This window comes from Numida meleagris, chromosome 7, assembly GCF_002078875.1.
Source record: "Numida meleagris isolate 19003 breed g44 Domestic line chromosome 7, NumMel1.0, whole genome shotgun sequence".
In the NCBI taxonomy this organism is placed as follows: Eukaryota; Metazoa; Chordata; class Aves; order Galliformes; family Numididae; genus Numida; species Numida meleagris.
Window position 1 is genome coordinate 22,452,907 of NC_034415.1, and position 22,784 is coordinate 22,475,690.

The 22,784-nt window shown below is 41.5% G+C and overlaps 1 long non-coding RNA gene across 1 annotated transcript; it reads right to left on the bottom strand.

Moving 5' to 3' along the window:
* LOC110402851 lies at positions 419-20,417 on the bottom strand. Its single transcript, XR_002441341.1, has 2 exons — positions 4,641-20,417; positions 419-3,983 (listed from the first exon to the last, which is right to left on the bottom strand). It is a non-coding gene; the product is annotated as an uncharacterized LOC110402851 (long non-coding RNA).

Here is a 22,784-nt window from a genome sequence, read left to right on the forward strand (position 1 = left end):
CCAGAAGCTCTGGAGCGCTCTCCTAGCCGTGGCCTCATTTCCTGATAAAATGGTGACGCACATCCTCTTCACTCTCCTCTGCCTCCAGATCTTCTAGCCAGGTAAAAATCACACGAAGGAACAAGGGCTTAGTTTTCCTCATGATATTTCTACTCCTTACAAAGAAACATTTCCAAGTGCTTCCGTGGGGAAGGGGGCGGGGGGGGGAAACGGATGTTCAGGTGAGGGAAGGAGTTGGAGGGGCAGAAGACAGCAAGGTCATAACGTGCACGGTGACAGGGTGGTGCTGGTGGCCTGGCATCCCCTGAGGGTCCCACCTGTTAGGGACACCTCCAGTGATGTGACCCAGCATCTCACACGCTGCAGAAGATACCCAAGTGCACTGTAAGACAACGCAAAGCCTTCGGTCACGGTGCATGTGCTGTGAGGCAGGGCGATTACCCTCATCAGTGGCATACATATCAAAACACTGAGGGCAAGAATAAACAAATATCTTTGGCTCTGTGCTCACCTTCCATTAGCCAAAAGGCAGGTGTGGTTGGGAGGAGGGGGACATAGCCAGTTTTCCAGCCATTTCCCTGAACTCAACCCTGATGTTGCAAGAGCTGCCTAGCTGTGAAAACACAGCCTCGCCTTGATTTATGCTGCTTGTGGGTAAGATGACTAAGAAAAAGGGGAAAAAAAAAAGCAGAACAGGACCAGAAATCCCTATGGGAGTGCAATGTGGGTGTGTACCAATTTGGTGGGACAGTCAGGTTGGGGAAACTCCAGCCAGAGCTGCAAGCGGTAGGAAGAAGAGACCACAAACCACATGATATGTATCATGATGTGCCACCTAAGATTCAAAACATGCCACAAGCTTTTTTGAACATTACTCTTAGGTAACAGCAAGAGAAATTAATTCTTTTGTGTAATTGTAACCTTTTTTTTCCTCCTTCAGATGAGTTCCATATGTCTTCATCATTTTTTTTTTCCTTTAAACACAGCAGTTTAGAACAAATCTTAAGTAACATTTAGCCTGCTTCTAAAGTAAATATTTACAAAAACATTAAATAGTGGCTCTGATCTTTGGAAAGTGTATATTGCTTCCTACCTGCTACTGTTTTGTTCCTATCTGGAATAATAGAGAAGCTTTATCATAAACCCCAAGGCCGTAAAAGTGGTATAACAATGTGATTAGCAGTAATCAGATGGGAAATACTATTAAAAGCTTTGAAGAGATAAGAGGGATAAATGGCAAAGGGAAGGTTACATTATTTTGTTTTTACAAATTTCAAGAAATCTAGTGGGGGAATAGGCTTTTAATCTTACAAAAGCTGTATTGTTTTTTTGGAAGCATAATAGTGTTGTCTGATATTTATGTCATGTATCATCTTCAAAGAGCTTTCCTAAATAAATATTAATCATTTCAGCAGCCACTTAAAGGCAACCACTTCAGGGGTGCAGTGAGGCAGTAACTTAACAAGTAAGTTAGGAAGTGAGGACAGCCAGATTCAGTAAGGAGCCCATGCGGGTACAAAAAATACTTGTGGAAGCTTTAACAATATCTTTAATCAGGTAAAGCAAAACCCTATGGAATAGAAAGCAGATTTACTTATTAATGAGAAACTGGCACTGCAACTTTTAATTATAATGAGTCTCCAACAGGTAAAGGAGATTACTAGATCTTGGAGAAAAGAGTTTGTGAAGAATCAGTATTTGCCTATAGGAAAGCATAACACTTTTTTTTTTTTTAAATCAGAACATGCTCCTTACAGGGCTAACTCCCCTTTTGTCTCTTCTCTCACCTTATTCCCAGGATAAATTCTGTTAGCCTGTGTGGTATCCGTATTTCTCTGTCATGCTGTACTTTCTTTTGAAGCATTTCAAAGTGCTTACTGGATTTTCAACTCTGTATTTCTTACACCTTTCCTTTAATGAGGGACTCTGGCCCACACACTCTCCCAGAAATTGTGCTATGCCAAAACTGGAAGTCTGAACTCGGCTTTTCCTTCGTCCTTTTTCCACAAGTGAAGCTGAAGGCATCTACTGCTCCCGCCAGAGATGGCAAATGAGAATCCCTCTTTTTGTATGCTATGGATCATAGAATAATTTCAGTTGTAAGGGATATCATGAGCAATCTCATACAAATGGCCTTGCTCAGAGAAGGGTTAGATTCAATATCAGGTTGGGTTGCTCAGATACAGGTAAGAACCCTAATTAGATTTCTCTACTGTCTTATGCACAGGTGGCATAATATGTAGCTGTCCTGAACTCAGAAGTTAACAAGCCTAAAGCGCTTGGACTGCTAGCTGTCGTGCCATCACCTGCTATTTGCCATGACACCTTTGCTGTGATGTGTCTAGCAAATACAGATTTTCCCGCAGAAGATTGATTTTGATGGTAGCAGTTGTATTCACATGTAACATCATTTTTCAGTCATGTAATTCATGATTCAAAATATGCAGTTGTCAAAGGAACAAGCCTCTGCTTACTTAAGGCTGTTAGACTGAAACTGCTCAATTATCATGACTGTTTTAATCTTTTTTTAAAAAGTATATTGAAAAAATATGATGTAGTCATTGTACTCAGTCTTACATACTTTCTTGCCTGTTTGTCCTTGTGTCCAACTCAGCATCTTTCAGAGTTCCAGAAACAACCCATCTAGTTCTTGAAGAAAATCTCCTCTCAATCCCAACATCCTCCCATCTGGGGACTAGGTATGAATTTTGCAGACCAACTAGCATTAATAGCTTGTATTACATTTTGCAAAGTCTCACCTTGTGCTGTGGCCTCTGCAATGACAGACCACATCCTGCCTGAGACTAGGCGTGTAAATACACTGAAGAAAACCTCTCCCAGTGTTAGATTCTGCTATGCATTCTCCCTCTGTATAAAGTTTAGTCTGTGTTGATGTATATATATAATACAAGCATTACATGTGCACACAGCTAGGAAGGTGTATGCATCTGTGTGTTTGTTTAATATGTATTAGTGTGTTTACATACACATGTAAATATATATACAAACATGCACAGAATGGTGGGATAGGTGAGTGCTGCTAACACTTCACTAAACGCTTTCTAGCTTTTGTTCTCCCATTCTCTGAAAGATATTCTGGATTTGAGCCAGTAGAGGCAGAAGGAACCTGCCCTGCTGTTCTTCTACTACAAATATGGTGAATCCTGGCTTTTTGAGACCTTCCATCTGCAACTTGAGCCCTTGCATTACTGTTCCATCACTTAAACGTATTAAATCATAGAGACGGTGAAAGACACGTCCGAAAGCAGCTCCTCTACCCCAGCAGAAGTAAGCTCCTTGCTGCATAGCAAGAACTGTAGCTGTTTCTTTAGCACAATAGATTTTTTCCTTGAGGCCTATTAAGCAAAGAGATTTCTTCCTGTTCAGCATAGTTCAATGTGCAATTCCAGAAGCTTTACTTAATCTCATAAACAGTTGGAGAAGATCAAAAGTTCAGCTGCTCCAGAGTCCTTTAAGGGTTCCAGTCTTTAAGGGCATTCATTTTGTTTACTATTTCCAGTTTCCAGATTGCCATTCCTTTCTACCGTGATATGATTTTATGTTTGTTAGTGCATATTGGTGAGAAGTCTGAGAGGAGTTTCATTAGTGGGTTGAGTCTTCATTATAAAACAGATAAACCAACCTTCCAAGACTGCACTTCTGAAGGAGGATTCTACGTGTGACTTCCATTCTTTTAACCCAGAGCAAAATATTCCAAGGAAATGCAATTAATATGGTGCGTGTGTCTGAAACAGCTGTTTACCAACAGCATTCCTGTTGGAGAGTCTTTGAACATGCATTGTATGCATGCAGATGTTCTAGTGATTTGGTTTTAAAACTGCTTTTTTTGTTCTTTTTGGAGCTGGTGGAATATGGCACACTTTTGTTGTGTGTCTATGGGTCTGCTCCTTATTAAACTCGTGGTCCTTTTTCCAGTAACCACTTCAGTGCTGTGAATCAGCAGAAAAAACACCATCTGTCGGCTGGATAAACAAAAGTCTCATTAGCTGGAAGCTTAATAGATCACAAAGTCTCACCAAGTCCATTTTTATTATAATAAATTCCACCATGGAATATTTTCTGATGTCACATGGCAAAACTGCCCTAAATAAATAGCAGCTGCAGCATTTTCCATTATTTATCCTAGCGCTTTGTGAGCTTAACAATAGAAACTGTCCAGGATCTGAATTCGCCTAATCTTAAAGAGCTATATGGGTCCATGTGCTTGGTTTAATGAATGTTAGGCAAGTAGGTTTATAAGAGAGCTCATCTAGCCTGATGAGATTTAGGTCAGGTAGATATCTGTCATCCAAACCAGACCTCCATCTCTCTTAGGAGTGGTAGCTGGAGCTAGAGCTTAGTAATAGCCACTGACCTCATTTAATCCACCCTATGCCCAAACTACTATTTCTGATACATTTTTCATAAACATACATATATTTGGGAAATATATTACATAAGCCTAATATATATATATATTCGCATTATAATGCCATATATAGTATAGTAGATGTAGCTATTGTAACGCAACAAAAGGCATAACAAAATGGCAGAGTAGCAAGGTCTTCAGCTACAGAGAGTGAGGATCTACTTAGGTATAACGACAGAAGACACAAAAACAAAGGAGAGATGCCACTTACCCTTAGAAGGCCTCAAGCATACAGAAACCTCCAAAGAGATACCCTTACTTCCACTGCCAACCCTTAAATGAGGTATGGAAAGAGGTGGATCCTGGCTCCACCCCTGCCAGTCACTCAAGTGCCTTGCATACACCTGAGCTTCCCTAGGTTGGCCCTGCCTTCCTCCCAGGTGTTCCATCACTTCCAGGTGACTTAGCATTTCTACTACAGCTATGTACTGTACATAATACTATATTATTTTAGACATTAATATTTCCCATGGTGGAAATTTAAAGCATCAGCAGTAATAGCTCAGATCTTTCCTTCGTGTCCTGTTCCCATTTTCCTGAGCAGACCTGGGGCCTACTGTCAGATCCTAGGAAAGTTCTTCCAGTAATGGCCTCTTTCCCATTCCTGAGCTATAGCATTCTTCAGGGATGGTCTACTTGATCTCCGCATAAAGGTGATTGGACTCTTCAGCCACCAAGTTTCACTAAGGTGCTCTCTTGTCTTCAAAGAAGGGTTGTTCAGACTCCCTGCTGTTCCAGAACAAACACAGACAATGTTTTCAAGAGTATATTTGAATCCAAGATCCATCCTGAGTGAGACTGTGGTCAAGACTGTACCAGTTCATGTGATAGCACAGAAACAGCAATCCTGCCTGGCTGCCTCTTGCATGGCCACCAGATGCCTTTTTCGATCTGATCATCTGCCTTCTGTGTTTTAATAACTGTCCAGAACAATGTGTGTTCTTGCTCCCTGCATCTGTATGCAAACCTTCCACACTATCTGAAGCCCACTAAAAACAGTGAATAACAGATTTGCCTAAGAAGTTAAAAAATGAAAGAGATCGCTAAACCAAGGAGGAGAACTTCTGGGAGTGGTGGCAGTCCCTGAGACTGCTAGTTTATGCCAGCACAGCAGCAGTGCTTTTGCAGGGTTGCCACAGAAATGGATTTCCTTCTAGGTGTAAATCACAGCTTGTGTCAATGCTTCCTGATAAACGGGCCACTGGAGCCACTGCAGCCACTATGTGTTATCCTCTCTGTACATAGTCATCTAGAGCACCTGCTGCAGGAGAAATTTGGCTGCCTCTCTCCTGAGGAAAGCTGGTGGTGGTTAGAAGGCAATCCTATCCCTCTCCATGCTGTACCCCCCGTCCTCTCCCACAGGAGAAAATGGCAGGGAGCTTTTTCAATACCTGTATTATTCTTGTAACACTGCCGGTTCTCTGTCCAAATACCCAAATATAACTTTACCCTATCTTTATGAAGTTTCAGGTGAGGAGCAGGGCATGTGTCTGTTATGCATCCACACAAATAGTGTGGCAAAGTCATCTTAAATGTTTCTTCCACCTGGAAACAACTTCTGCTGGTTTGAGTAAAACGTGTAAATGTATTTTATCACAAGAAAGAAGCTTTAACGTTTCAGATCATAGTAATCTTCTTCATAGTTTTTTTCCTCCTGCGTAAGTCGCAGTGGCTTATATGTTTGAGATCCAGCTGTGCTTGCTCACATCTCTGATACTCAGACTGTACTTTGAAGCTACTCCTGCCCTGAAATCACACTGTGTAGATCCATTACAAGCTGTAGGGAAGAATTTATCAAATAAAATCTGATGCTACGCTAAAGCATATCACAACTTACCTGTCTCTTCTTACATATCTTCTGATTATTGCAGAACTGTAAAGTCCCTTTTTTGTTTCTTTGAAGCAAATTTACAATAGCCCCAGTAATTCCTCTGCACTTGAGAAAAAGTAAACCTTTTCCACTACTGCAAGTCTCTAAAATGTCTACAAAGGGTCCTCTGCTAAGCTCTGTCCTTATGGTTATCAAACGTTAGCTGTGAACTGGAAGACTGCGGCTAGGTCACTTTTTATCTGTGTGCTAGTGGGGTACCAAAATCAGTTTATCTCAGATGTTATAATTTTAAGATTTTTTTTTTTATTCAAAACATTTTCAGCACACAAAGAGAAAATATTGTGGTTGTTCTGAAAGTGTATTTGCAGTGTATCATTGGTCCCAATTTCTGTCAATCCCGTTCAGTTTGCCGGCATGAGAAGTTAGGTTAGTTTCTCCTGATGTTTACTTCGGTCATCTGGAAAACACTAAGAAAGCAGGAGGGAAAAATAAGAGATTAAGAAAATTATCAGAAGTTGGCAATAAGAGTGAGTTCTTCCCACTTTTTCAGAAACTAACTTTGCTTTTATATGGAAGTAGATCTTGCAGGCAGTGTAAAATCTGAGCTTTGCTTTCTGAGCACATCCTTTAATTGAATCTCTACCTATAAATGCCTAGCCTTGGTGCATAGCCCTGTGATGATAGCTACTCTATAAACATGAAACACAAGAACTGATTATGTGTGTATTTTTGTCAAAAGCAGAGAAATATAGCCACAATAATCTCAAAAGTTTTCAATGTGAAGTAAAAGAGACTTTCTTTTCAGAAGCAAGAAGGTATGACTATTTAAATTTCACTAGGATGATGGTCATCGGGATCATCAGTCATAGTTTTTGTTGTTTTTACTAACTTACACATACACACAGAAAATGCCTTTCACGGATGAAAAATATCTTGCTTATTCACAAGCCCCGTAGAAATAAACATTATTTTATGTATATGTACTGCTAGGAGCGAGGATTTTATTTTTGAAGCAATGTGCCAAGTTTTCATTAGTCAAAGTGTGAAAAATCCCATTTGCTCTGTTTTGGAGAGTTCATACTGCAAGCATTTAGAGAGTAATTTACTGATCTTTCAATCAGTGAAGAAAGGATCACCCTGGGAGTTGGCCAGCCAAGTGGGGCTCAAGGGTTGTGCTTTTAATCCTCAGCTTCTTAACCCTCCCTTTGCTTGACTTTGGGCAAACTGCTTCATCTGTCTGCATCTTGGATGCCCACTGACAAGGATTAGGCTTTCCAGTCATACATTTGTTCAGGAGTATAAAGTTAGTATACATCAGATACTAATACAGCAGTAGCCATTGGTCAGAGCCTTCAAGCTTGCCATCTAGATAAATGGAGGCAATCCAGGGTCTGAATATAAATTTTGAACAAGATCCAGAGCACAACCAGGGTGAATCTTTGATTTCACTCTACACCATCACTCAAAACCAAGAAAACATTGCTGCGTACTTGGATCTCTTTCTTTTTGGAGTCCAGGTCTTTTCATTCCAAGCCTACTTTGTTTGAGAGGTGATAAAGAGAGAGAAAAGCGCTGCAGTGTGCTCTCTGAAGAGGTCAGTTAGGAGGCAATAAAGAATCATAGGATAAGTAGAGCTATCCAAGGACTGGCTTTAGTTTGATAGATTTAACTCCATGAAGTTGTGTAGAGGTACCATGAATATGTAAACTGAACATGAGCATGAGCTATTGTTCATACCTGTGCTGGTGACTTCTCTCTACTGCCCATAATCCTTTGTGTAAAATAGGAAAAGCATAAAAGCCAACATGAGTAAGATCAAACCCTCTGCTTATTCAGACATAAAATATTCCTCGAGTCCCCAGAGTTACATGAGCTAGACATAGGAGGCTGCTTTCCTTCTCAGAAATGATGTTGCCAAATTCTGGACAGAATTTGCAGAACAAATCTCTTAGTACTGTAACTCATTGCAATGGAGACCTAAGTTTATCAGCTGAATTATAGATGATGGAGCCTTATATCAATCCTTTACATGCCCTTTTTGGCTTTTTTGTGTGTGTGTGTGTGTGTATGTTCCTTCTCTGCCCTCATCAAGGTGCCTAATGAAAGACTTAAATCCATTTTCACCCTCTTTAGAGGCACCAACAATAAAGCAAATGAAATACTATTCTTTCTGAGTAGTAAATTTATAGCAAGCAATAACAAATCCATGAGAATTTGTATGGCCTTTTGCCAAAGAAACCAAGGATTTGAATCTGAATACTGAGAAATATATGCATATCTATTCTGGTGTTTAAGGAGCTGTGGGAAATGGATTTTTATTAAGGGAAAAGAGAGAAAAGTAACCAAAATCACCTACGACCCTCCTTTTAAAGTCTGAGAGTCATCAGAAGGTTTAATCTTTATAAAGACTTTTTAATGCCTTTAGCTCTCTCTTTAGCTATCTGAGGTAAAGAAGGTATGACAAGAATGAAACCTTCATACCACCAAGCAGGCAAGATTCCCACTGTTCATGCATGAGACAATGTGACCCAAAGCTCAGTGTTGAGATAAGGACTACAGGCCTTACCAGATCCTCTCCTCAAGGAGCCATGGAAGATGGTGAGATACTTACTCCCTTTGAACTGCAGCACTCATGAAACTAAACTGTACCTGGTCGCTTGCAGATTGCTCATCATCTTTTGATAGTTGTCAGCTTGCTGCCCAAAATGCAGTATGTTATCCTTCCAGTAAGCTGCATGTTCACCAGCTAGCTGTTCCATTGGATTTAGATTACCCCTCCTATTCTTCCTTGGTCGCTTTTCTCGTGCCTTGTTCATATTTGCAGAAAAATAAATGAGATACCAATATCAAACCAACCCAGAGCCCACTGAGATTTCCTTCTCTAGACTTGGAATCTGGGTTCTGAGAAACCTCTTGAGAATGATGACTTGCTACCACAGTCTTTTTTTCCCTTGTATTTTCCAGGCAGGTCAGGTCTCCGTGGCTCAGTGGTTACAGGAACCTACCAGATCTCTGAATGGGCACAGTTGTGGATGGTGTCTCTTACTAAGCTTGCTTTAATATTTTTGGTAAATTCTCACCATGTCCTCACCAGTCCTCATTTGACTATGCATGTGGAAGTCTTCAGACATGTCTGCAGTCAAATGCTAGCCATGTTTTCAGTCAACACAATTCATTTTTTAAATTACGGCTGTAAGAGCTTTTCGGGCTGTGCTGACAAGCACGGTCCTTAAAAAAAAAAGAAAGCCTCAAACCAGCGTGCTTTGGGGAGAAGAAGAAAGTGACATCCATTCTGGGAAGGAAGAAGCAAGAATACCGAGATCTGGCACCCTGGCCTGTGTTTGCTCTAATGATGCATCGCCATGTGCTGTGTGTCCTTTGGTAACACTGCCCTTTCCGTGCCACGTTGTGGATCGCCAGATGAGGAAGCTTGGCCCAAAATAAACGCCAGGCTGCTTTTCATCTCAGGGATTTGTTTGTGCCAAGTGAACAAAGTGACTTCTTTGTGGCTGTTTGCATTTGTTGTTCCAAGTTGTCTGAGCGCTAGGTTATAAATACGCACCCGGGTTTGATAGCCTCAATATGTCCAGTCGGACAAGCCTTGCGTGCTGGCAAGAGAAGGATTTGGCTTGCCTTAATTATTTTTGTTTTAATAGTTTTTAAAATGTTTGATATAAATCAAAGATACTGTAAATAAAACTCAGGAGGACAGGGTTCCTCCCTTAGCCATTTTGTAGATTGGGTTTCTGACCGGTGATTATTGGCAAACTTTCTGTTTCATATTTGTATTCTTTGCAGTCATGTATGTAAAGGGACGCTGTCAAGATAGGTATGTAATTTAATGTCACTGACATTCTTTGATTGTTTTTAATACGGAAATGAAATGATGTCAGTATTCTATCAACTCGCCTCCTCTTAGAGGAGATGCAAAGTATGAGAGGAACGTGAGAAGCTGAGTTGTTCCGAGCTGTGCCTTAGGACTGCTTATAGCCAAGGCTGCTGCCCTGGGCCGGTGACAAGAAGGGCCATTAATCAGCAGTGACTGAGCAGTCTGGGGTAAATCCTGAGCCTTGGGGACTGTTAGCCAAATCCTGACTGCTTCATTTGGGAATGTTCGACCTACTCGACTTGGATTTTTCCTTTGCTCACCCTCAGCCCCCACTGCTGAAAAGTAATACTGGTGAAAAGTGCCTCATTGGGAATATAATTTTATGGAAAACATTTTATTTTTGTATCCAAATCTTCCAGTCAGTGTAGGGTTTTCCATTTGCTTTTAGCAAAGGCTATTTTTCACTATTTTTCTTGTCCAAAATTCTTATTAAGAAACTGAATGCTTTTACCAAAAATGGGCATCTTTTCCTTCTCCTTCACCCCCTTTTCCATACACAACATCCCTCAGACCCCTGAAAACAATCTAATTGAAAGAAAGCACATTTCTGTTAAAAATTTGCCATGGAAGTGATCTTGTTGTGGTTAATGTGTGTTCTGTCTCTCTTCTGTCTGGAGCTGGAATAAAATTCCTCAAAATCATTATCAGCCAGTGCATCTCTATAGCCTGAGTGAACTTCTAAACATTCATTTATTCCTTAATGGAGCAATCCAGGAACCATAACTGTGGTCACTGGTTTATTTGTAACTTGTATACTGAAAAAGGTATTTGAGCAGAGATTGGGAAATCGAAAATTGGTCAAAGATCTCACAACTTTTAAGACTTGTGTAAAAGAAAATGCATTTACTGGTTGCAGCAATATGCTGGGCATTGTATGTATGCATACATCCAAATACATACAGTTGGAAGTGAAAGATCATGGGATAAGCTTTGTTGCCTAATTTTTGCGTTGCTCTGTAACAAGCTTCATCCTGAGAGCAATGACCATCCTAGGCAGGAGACAAATGGGCCCAGGTCTCTTTTATGCAGTGTATGTTTACTTTTTTTTTGCATTCTCGTGCAAAAACAAAACTGTGATGCCCCATACATGTATGACAGCACAAGAAGATGCATGCTGTATCTCTGTGGACTGAAACAGGCAGCTTCAGCCTGCTGCAGACTTTCTAATGTAGTGTGAACCAGCACATGGAAAAAGCACAAAAGAAAAGATGCTTGGATATGTGTCCCTTTGTAAATCCAGTCTGTGGCAATGGGCTTCTTACTTGTAATTATTCCTCCATGTGTAAGTTAGGAGGCATACAATATAAATTGAAGCCTAATTTTTTCTTTGAAGCCATTAACACCCACCCACATGCAACAGGAAACAGACTTCAATTTTAATTAGTACCAACACATTGAAAATTCACCCTATATTTGCCTTCAAGTGCAGCAAAACAGCTTCAAAGCTGAAAGCTTCTTCACTTTCTAAGTAATAATGAGGTATTAATGAGGCAATTAGGGGCTTGTAAACATGGTGTCAAAGAGATATGAACTAATCACCAGCAACAGGAAAAAGACAGATCCCTCTGACTTCAGTGCTCTGCGCTCTCCCTAGCCCCCTGAGGCATTCTGTGCTTGTAAACTAATCCACAAAAATGTTCTAGATTAATTCAAAACACTATCCTCCTTTTAATTCCCCGACTGTCTTCAGGCTTGTTTCTGAATAGATGCTCTGTGTGAAGGCTTTTAAATAGGCACTTTTGTTATTGCAATAAAACCCAGATTGAAGTTCTCTTGCGCTAAGCTGTCAATTTATATTTGGCTCCCTTCTTAGATACATATGAAATATTTCTAAATCATTTGTTAGAATATTTCTGACAGTTTATTTCCTTTTAGGCTATAAAAATTAAAAAAAACGCAAAACATATAATTTAATTAGAACCACCAAACACCATTTTTTTTTTCTTGAATGTAAAATGTTAGTGTTGAAATTAAATCCCCCAGTTAAATCCTGGAGAGATGCAGATGAGGCGGGGACAACCATTTCCCCTCGCAGGTTTTTTAGCTCCAGTGTTGGGCCAGGATTTGCAAGATCAGGATTCTGATCGCACTAATTTGCTGTGTGATTTTATGAGAGTCACTTTTATGACTCTCATTTCCTTGTAGCAGTACGGCTCAGATTTGGTCTAGCTATTGCCTCACGTCAACCTGTCATGCTGCTTTCTGTTGCTAAAGCAAAAGTCACAGCAGATTTATCCAAAGTAAGACATTAAATGTGGTCCCACCTTCATGACGCATTTTGAAGTTGTTCCTATTAGAAAATGCCTTTCCAAATAAGCTTTTCCTCTTTTTTAAATGAAAGAGGAGAAAAGAAAGAACTGGAGAAGAAATGTCTCACGTATTGACAGGGCTTCAGGAGGTGAGGCTTCAGGAAGAACACTTTCCAAGCTGGGAGCAAACATATCTTTACAGAATCTCAGATGTGTGTGCTTCAAATCTTCATGTGACAGCTGAAATTCTGACCTTGCTCCTTCCTTCGAATTATCTCCACAGATGGTATTGCTCCATGACCAAAAATAAGACTGATTTGAGGGAGGATTTCTGGATATGGCCTGTTGTCTCCTGGAGGTTGGGGTGAAACTCCATATCCTTTCTCTGCGTGATCTCATTACAGTCAGCTCTCTAGGGGTGAAAAGTGAGTTCACTAAACCAGCTTATTGTGAAAAAATATTTTGAAACATAACACATTCTGGTTTGATCCTGCATTCTCACAGGTATATGTTGGAAATCACTTGATTTAAGTCAGTAACATGTGTGTTAAGCTCTCAGAAGTGAAAACAGAATGGAGGACCTAATAGCTTTTCCTACATCAGGAATTTGATCTAATCCACAGGAAAACTGTACACAAGTTTAGCAGCCCAGCACTTTGCCTGATGGTGTGCAGTTGATTATAATTCTGGAGTTCACCCTTGACAAACCAGTTAAAACGGTCTCCAAAATTTTCTGACAATGATGCTTATAGAAATGGTGGTGGTGTAATTACATCTGCCAGTGTGAAAGCTGGTGCCAGCCCTCTCCAGAAGTTCAGCTTATTGTCTGAATCTTCTGCACTGTTTTATTCTGGATAGGAAATACCTCTCATAGAATCTGGTTATGCAGGCTTTGCATGTTGCTGTAGAGATTCCAGAGTATTCAGTACTATTACAAATGGCTCACTTTTAGACATTAGATAGTAGAATTTCATCAGATATCTCCCTTTATGTAAGGCAGATTTGGAAAAAATCAGTCTTTATTAAAACCTCTGAACAGTGAAGAATCAGCTACACCCTATGGTCCTGTGCAAACTAATAATGTATCTCCCTCACTGGGAAAGCTTTTGCCTGTATTTGACTATAACTGATTCTTTTTTTCTTTTTTTTTTCTGGTTATGAGCTTTTGTTACGGCATCACTGGCAAAGTGAAGGAGCTCTTGGGTATCCCATTGTGTTTGTGGTGGCAGGCTTTGGGGAAGATACCACCCATTCCATGCAGCATGTAAATTCTCAAACCACAAGCACGTACACTCCTGGCTTTCACCCAGACCTTTGTGCCTGGGAGCCCACAGCCATGTGATGATTTTGATGTGTGGCTTGTGGGGCTAAGAAGGTTGACACGTGTGAAGATTTTTCTAGCTCTCGTTAAGGAAACACGCATAGGCCAGTGTCACGACCTTTCCAATATTTCTTTCCCATGTGTAAGAGCCAGAATCTCTGACTATGTTAGGAAGAGACCGCAGCTACAGGCATCAGCTGCAAACACATCATGAGTGGTTACTTCCAAACAAAGTGCCTGAAGCTTCTATCTCCTTCTGGGAGTTTAGAGGCATTTGGGACTGGTGACACTAACTGCAGCTGGTCAAGAAATCTCTTGTTTGGCCCAAAGACTCCCATAGTGGAAGAGAGCCCTGCCGTCCTTCCATGAGTGCATGAAGCAGAGACCAAGGTGTGGGAGAGGGGCGGCCAGAGCATCCTCATTTCCAAGTGTGAGATGCAGCAGACCTACCTTGTTAGCTCAGAGGTCTCTGGTGCTTGGGACATTACCTTTCCTTCACCCCTTTCCTTCCTCTCCCCTCGTGTTAATCCTACATAACTCTTTCTGCTCTTTCCATCTGGGTGGGGATCTTAAAGACCCCTACAGTTCTGCTGGGCCTCTCCTGTTTGTGTGCAATAATACAGGATGGCTGGACCATTAACACCTTCTCTGAGCACAGCATGTTGGAGTTGCAACACTTTCCTGCCTGGGCTCCCTTGCCAAAGGGTATTATGTGTGCATGCTCAGTTCTTCTTTTAAAATCCCAGATAGGGTTTTCTTTTCTCTTTTCCTTGAATTTTGTGTGTGTTTTTGTCGTTGGTATCCATGGGATTTTTACTTTGTCATTCCTTAATAGAGACTGGGGTTGGTTTTCTATATTATCTTCTCCTTCCCTTCTCCTCCCCACCACACTGCAGTTTGTGTAAGGCTGGTGACCTAGAAGAGGAACCATCAAAGCTCAGAATCTATTTTCATTTGGTTGGATACATAACTTCTTCCTCCTCCCATACATCAGGAAAGTGATACAAGTCACAGGCTAGAATAGGCAAAAAGCATCTGAAATATAGCACTAGCAAGTGAGAGCAGATGCCATGAGCAATCCTGTGACCTGCACTGCAGACTGGTGGAGATGATGTGCTCAGAAAGAGATGGAAATTTTGCTGATGGTTTCAGGAGTAGCAACATAGCCTGCTGTTGAAAGTCAGTGTGTGCCATCTTTCCTGGTGCCTGGGAGTGACAGTTCCCAGCGGGGTGAATCTGCCTGTACAGGTGAGGCCAGTAACACTCCAGCTGAACCAGGGCCTGCCCTAGATCCCACAGACTGTTGTCTGAGCTACAGACTTGGTGTGCTCGTAGTGTGGGAGGTTAGCAGTGAGTCTAAGTGCAGAGCATCATCAATGAATCTTCTGGTGAAGAGTCTCTCAAGGATGGTTTTCTGAGGCTCTGGCAAGAAACAACCAGACTGCTCTCTTTAGCAGCAGTTAAGAGCTTTGTTCCGTCTCTAACACAAGCTTCGCACGTAGCTATACTTTGCAGTTTCTGTACTGCAGTTCCCTGGCATGTGAACGGGTTAACAGTCTGTTTAAGCTGGTCTTTTTAGACTACAAGCTTTGTGTATGCATATGCTGCGAGAGATTTGTCAGAGCGTTTCCTGGAATGGGGTGCTGATTAGCCAGGGCCTCTTGAGAGCTCATAATGGTAATCAATGTAATGATTGTAATAACTAATGATAACAAAGTCAAGAACGGCAACAGAAAGCTTCGGACTACAGTGTTCTTTGATTTCCAGGCTTTTGAAGGGCAGCAGAAAAGAATGATTTGGGGACATAATAAAGGAGCTCCCTCCCTTTCATAGATTTCCTCCTGGGAAAAATATTTTATTGAGAGAGGGTCTGTTAGCCAAAGCAAGACATAAATATTTTACTTATTAGAGCACAGGCTGTTTCTCTTCTCGCTGGCTCCGCTGCCAAGGCTGGCCTCAGACAGAAATTTGCAGTGTCCATTTCTGTACTGTGTCGTGGAGGAGTTGGGGGGCATGGAGACCCAGGCCATGAGTTGAGAGCCTGCCAAAAACAAAAAAAGAAAAAAACCTTCTTAAAGCAATTGTCTTGCTCATAAAATGTGACATTTGCATGGCAGCCGCCAAGTTCCCGTCTTTGTCTTCATAAACAGGGCTTTGAAGCAAAGATGTGGAAAGCCCAGGGTAGATTGAATTGGGCAAATGAACCCGATCTCAGCAGCTGGCTTAACACAAAACCGGTTTCTCTGTGACTACAGAAAACATATTGCCTCCTTCCCAATACACACCACCCTGTGTGAATTCTCTGATACCTAACAGCGTTTCAGTTGCAGATGCTTTCTTTCCCTGGGAGAGCCAGTAAGATGTGACTCTTTTCAGCCTCTTTTCACACTGGAGGAAAGTAGCACCGCTGAGCTCTCCATCTTTGTACTTCCTTGAATGTGGAAGCTTCAGACAGGAGATGGACAGGATGACAGAGATGCTGAGACAGTCTGATATCATGTAAAGGCTAAAATTGTGGGTCAGTTTCCCTCCTACTAAGTTGTTTGATCACTTTAATCACTTTAAATCTGTCAAGGTAAATAAATATTCATTTCTAGTTCTTTCACTACAGCTTGTGACAAGTGGCAAGGGGCATTTGCTAGAAGCACAGCTGTATTTCTTTCTTATGCTCCCTCCTTAAGCATAAACAAGTGTCTGGTTCTGAGCATGGATGGATCTTTGCTCTGACCTGGGATGATAGCTTTCATGCCCTTATACCTCGTTTCTTAAGGATTCCTTCTGCACTGATAGTTTGTAGCAGATGTCCAGGCAAGAGTGTAAAGACAAGGCAGATGATATAAATACTTCCTCAGGGTGTTCTCTCTTAGCCTCTGGAAAATTATGGTTCAGAGACTTTGAGTGAGAAGTGGTATCTGTTGTGCTTTAATACTCCTGCAACTGACTTTTCTTCCGTGTTTTTGTCTTAACTTTTGCGCCCATGTAAATGACTGACACGTGGCAGAGAGCTCCGTAGTTTAATTGGATTTGCAGACGTGTAAAGACCTATCTTCCTTCTCCTGCTCTGAACCCACCTCCAGCTGACTCCAGCTGATGTCCCGCAGCTCTCTGATCATTGCAAGGTGCTGTCTGTCCCTCATTACTTGCTTAATGCTCCTTGTAGTTTTATAGACCTTGAGTGTATCTGTCTTCCACCTTCAAGCATCTTAGCCTGTTTAACTGTTTCTCGCACAGAATATCTCCAGCCTTTCTCTTCCGTACCTGTTCCAGTTTTACTATATCCTTTGATGTTCAGTGAAAAGCTGGATCATAACTGCCTGTTTCCCAGGGCTGAGCCAAGGATTGTTTGGCATGTAACATCACTTAGAGCAATCCAGGTTTTGTTCCATGCTCAAATTCCTACTGCTGAGCTGAAAGGGGGCAAGAAAAGGTGATCCAGAACCAGATACGGCTGGTTCCTGCTCTGTTCCATCAGGTTAACTCTCCAGCTGCAGTGTCTGGAAGGAGAGCGGGTTCAATTGAATTAGAAGTGGAGAAAGTTTGTTGGTGAGTTGGCAGATGAATTTTGCTTTACACCATGGAAACGGATATGGTTGTAGAAATCACTGCCAGTCGGTGTGCACTCTCTTTAGCTCTATTTGCCTGTAAGAAGGTTCAGCAAAAGCCAACTTTGTTTTTGTTTAGTGAACACCTTATGAATCTCCTTAACCATATATTATTCTCAAATCTCTGAATGCATTTCCAATTGAATGTTTTTGTTGGTGAAAATAGTTCAGAGGTGACTGGTTTCTTCTTAACCCCTGGAAGCTACTTTCAAAAAGCTTTTTGCAAATGCTAGATTTTGTAGCCCCCTTTCTTCTCACCCAGGGAATTCATTCTGTGCACAAAGGTATCTGCTAGGGGCTTGCAAAGGGTTCTGCTCCAAAAGCTGAGCGTGTGTTTTAATGAAACACATGAATAGCTTTAACTACACTGAGGGAAAATGCATTCTGCTAAATAAAGCCATTGCGAGGTAAGCTGCAAAGCTGGAAATGTTGCACTGTCAAGAAGAGACAGTTCCTTTAGTCTTCCCAGGTGAAATCCTAGCTTTTATCTAACAATATGGTGGCAAATTTTCCAGATTTCAACAGTCCAGGGTTTCACCTACTGTTGTTGAGGAATGCAGGGGCTGTAATGGACTGGACGGAGTTAACTCTGATGTCACTCAGGCAGTGCCATTTTTCCCACTGTTTTCTGCATGCAGGTCTAGGAACTCACTATTTAATTAGAATCTGACTAGGAGGAGTGCTGTTATTTGCAGAAACAAATCCCATGGGTTGCCATTTAATCTACAAGCTCAGTTTTGTTTAAATTAGCTGTAAAGTTGGCAATGAGCACAAGTGGGGAACTGTGAAATGAAAGCTCCTCCAGTGAAAACTATGCCCACAAGCTCTTCAGATTGCTGACTCTCATCAGAGAGCCCAGGGAGGGGAGAAAATAAAACCACAAACAGTGAGATCCAATTATGATTGTTCTTATGATTGTCCTTTGTTCTTCTACCATCTGGAAATGACTGTATTATGTTCTAGACCTGGATGTGCTGTCACTCTGCAGCTATATAGTCTGTCTGCATTGAGAAAGCGCTAAGGTTTCATTATATGGTACAAAGGTGCTTCTCCATTTCTGTGCCCAGGATTTCTGTGTCCATTCAGGCAGAATGACAGATCGTGCTACTTACTTGTGTAGAATCAGTTTCAAAACACAGGTGAAGCCAGTTCATATTCTCTCCAGATTCCTCCAAAGACCTGAGTCTAACCTCAGCTTATTTGAAGAGGTAGGATCTGAGGGCTTTTCCCCTGTGGCATTTTACATCTTGAGCCAAACTGAATGCTTAATAAAATGAAAACACTTAACCCAGTTTATCTGCTCATAACTTCTGGGCTGTCACATGCTGCGTGTCTCTCACCTCAGAGTGAGCCCAGCGGACAGACTGCAGTCAGGCTGTGCTCAGAGCTCTGTGTTTGGAAGAGACAGGCATTGCTCTAGTCCAGTTTTCAGGAATTATCTCTGCCTTGCAAATAGCAAGGACAACTTGCTCACTCGATCAAGCCCTGAACTTGGGCTGCATTAAACCTAGAATGTTTCAAGTCAAGTAGGATTCAGGTAAACACAAAAGCTAAAAACACTGCTTCTCTGGCAGCTTTCAGCTGATTTTGTTTGAACAAAAAGTTGCCATTTCCAGGCTTTTTATTTCAAGCCAGCAGTCATTCGAGCAGGTCTAAATATACTCCCAATTACTATGATAAAGTGTATTTTCTGATTTTGCGTACAGAGATTTTCATCAGTACATCTGAAGGAACATTTTGCAGATGAGAGGAAAATGAGGGCACAGAAGTAAAGTGAATTATCTGAGGTCACACAGCAAACAAATGTCAGAGCTGGAATCAGGATTCTTGACTCCTGGGAAGTGTTTTATCCACCACACAAAGCCCTCTGTTACTGCTGCTGAAGATGATGATAGCGTTTGCGTTAGACAAGTCAAAAAGAACAATTGTTCTATTCAGCTTTATACTACAAGCAAATGTATATTCAAAACAGAGCCAAAGTCTGGCTGTTAATTCCTTGTTCCCAGCTCACCGGATGTTGCTGTGTTATGAAGATGCCTGTATTAACTTCTCCATCAGGAAAAGCAATAAAATCATCCTAATCATCAAAGATGTTGCTATTACAGTTCCCAAAGCTATTTCCATGATATTATTTTTCCTTTTCCTCTGGAGAGTTCTTGGTGGAACCCATAGAAGTCTTGTGGCATGAATTGGATCAGAGATCTCTGGAAGTGCCTTCCAGTCTAAATTATTCTCTGATTTTACAGCCTGTGGATCATCAAATAAGGCTGTGTGGAAGAGGTCCCACAACAGATTATGGTTGTTTGGGAATACTAAAATCTTCAGGGCCAAGGTTTATCTTCCAGCAACGTGATTGCCAGAAACTGGGCTAGAAACAGCTCACAACGCTGGCTTTTTCAAAGTCTTTTTTTTTTTTCTTCCCAGAATCCTTTGCAATCATAAGCACTCTTTTTTCGTACTTAATTTTCAGGCTGTTTACACAGTGCAAAAGTGGTGGGTGAGCTCATGTCATTCCCACACCAGGTTTTGGAATGAGAAAGCAGTGTGTTACCTCATGTCCCTGTGGCTTTGACCAGAGCAGCAGTCTCTAACACATGTAAATTCAGATATCCCGTGGTACAGAATGACTAAAAAATGTGGTCTGTGGTGGATTTACCATATAGTATCTCATATGGATCACTAGGACTTTGGAGGCAAAGAACAAAGGACAAGAGTTGAAAGACAGTTGAAAAATTCTGTGTCTTACATGTGGCCTCACCTACGAATGCAGATAATGTTGAGAGAGAAATAAAGAAAAATAGAGAATTCCCTGAGTGTTGTTTCTTATGTCTTCCATGATACCTTATCTTTACCAGTACATTAAAGACATCCTAGACTCCAGCACTTTCTCCTTGCTGCATTCCTGTGTAGGAACGCAGTGATACCCTGACTGTTTTACAAATGAAACACTGCAGGGTTAAGGCCTGCCTTGGGGTCATACAGGGGGCCTGCCTTGGAACAGAGAATTAAACAAAGGTCTCCCAAATCCTGAAGAGTGTCTTAACCACTTTTGCCTCTCTACCTAGCTTTCTTCAGCACATAGAGTGAATTTGAACTTAATGCTGAGATAGACGTATACATCTCAGGAACTGTGTAAAGCGGGAAAGTAGACTTCTTTCAGAAGAGTCTTTCCCTGGTGAGTAGTTACTCTTTCAATCCTGCTGACTTCCAAAAGCCTCCAGTGTCAAGAGTGGCTCAGCCTTGGACTTTGTCCATAAGCAGTCTCATCAGTCAAGACAACTATTGAAATCAAAATACTCTGGAGAGTGAGTCAAGGGATCAGAATCTGGCCCAAGAAAAGAGAAGAAGAGTGTCAGCGCTTGTCATGGAAACTCTTCTGAACACCTCTAGCAATTTAAGAAAAGTCTACAGAAATGCCAGCAAAACATTTCACTGGTTTCCATTAAATAGTTATCACAGATCCTGCTTGCAAATAGATCCATTTCTTAATATATAAAGCAGTTTAGCTGCAGACATTATGTATTTAAAAAAAAAACAAATCTGTGAGTTCAGGAGCTCATGAGCAAAGCAATAAATTCTCATTTGAACCATTAAAATTTTTGTTAGGCAACATCATAGTGTGAACATCACCTTGTCTTCCGACAGTGGATTAGCCCCCCAAGCCCTCCTGTATCCTTCAGGTCACTAATGAGCTATTCAGCCCTCAGAAAATAAACTGTAAGGCACTCCTCACCAGGAACTTCCATGCCCCATCCAGGCACATAAAGACCTTTATTCCCATTTTATAGGTGTGATAACACAGGTCAAGATGGAAATAAGATTCTAGTTTCATTAATCTAATTGGACAGCAAGGTGGATTAAAGGATTAAACTAACAAATGGAGATAACAGACTTTTCAGCTGTTTTGGACTTGTGACACGAGTTCATTCTAACATGGCTTAACCCTGTAAGCCACATTTCTACCACCTTGCACTCCTCTGAGCTGATGGTTCTCTGACATCCTGCAATGCCATTCTGGGATAGCTCTGCTAATTCCTATGCCAAAATATTAGCTGCCAGCCTTTACCCTCTGCAAGTTACTGGGTCTGAGCCAAGAATCCATCAGCCTAAGAGAAGCAAAATCAGATGGTGCAAACCTGATTACAGGCTGTTGCCAGCCCTCCCGCTGGTCATTTCTCAGCATACTCACTGCTCCGACAGATTGTTCTCCTGCCAGTTCATCAGTTGACGACATTAATAAATACTTATAAAGATAAGCTTCGTCTTATCCTGAAGGCCTGCAAGTGATGGAAAAGATCCCTGAGAAAGAAAGACATAGAGGAGGTGGTATCAGCTTGGTTCTTTGTTGCTAGGGCAGAAGTAGGTGAGACCCCGCTGGAAAGCTTTATACTCCACAGGAGTCACAGGCAATGAGTGAGGCTGTGTTGTGTGATCTAAGTTAAATCCCTCCATCTCTGGTTTTTCTCTAATTCTAGCACCTGTATCCAAGATGAGAAGAGTGTCACACACTACACAGCTCTCCGTTTGCCTTCTAAGATCTCTGCTACAACTAAGAAAGGAGGATCTCAGTCTCAATTTCCCTATGGCTCCTGGTGCAGAACAGGAGCCAGCATATGGTAGAAATGAACTCTTTGTGGGGCCTTGGAAGAAAAGACATGCCACTTTGTCAAATTATCAGAATTTGTGCTGGAAATGACCTATTAAACCTCTTTGCTCTTCCCACTGTCATCGCTCTGGATTCTTCCTTTCAGTAGATCTATTAATGCTTTGTCAAAAGGCAGAAACACAACTTTGACATAAAAAGCTGCTGTTTACAGTTGATGGAAAGCTTACATTAGACTGGGCCACCTGAACCCCCTCACCCAACATAAACAGAATCTATCAACACTGCTTAAGCCATTAACCCTGACAACTGAGGCTTTCCAGGGAAAGCCCTTATCAAAAGGGGGCTGCAAATGAAACCCAACGAGAAAAACCCTCGTTGCCCCAAATGGACTCAAATGAGAAGATGCGGATGAGCCTTGTTAGGCTCATGCTAATCCCTTTGACAAGCCAGGAATTCCATAAGGTTGGAACACAAATCCTTCAGGAATTTGAGTCTTCAGCTTCCTCTATTCTCCATTGCAATGGCAGTTACAGTTTTTTAAAGACCATTATCTGATCAACATGGGATGGAAATGTTTGGAGTTGAGCATCTGAGTTATTAGTGAAAAGAGGCTCTCCTGTACTCAATGAAGCCTGTTGAGAGAAAGCTCCCTTGAGAACTACAAGGTTTGTGACCCCTCTCTCATATTTGTCTGGACACCAATAATTTCATGGAGATGACCTGAGAACAGGCTGTCTTAGGGAAAGCACATGGAAAATATCTCCTGAAATGTATCCTTCTGACAAGTATTTATAGAAAATGGTAAGGCAAAGATAGGTAGCCTATAAAGAAGGAGTTTCTTATGGGATTTCCAGATG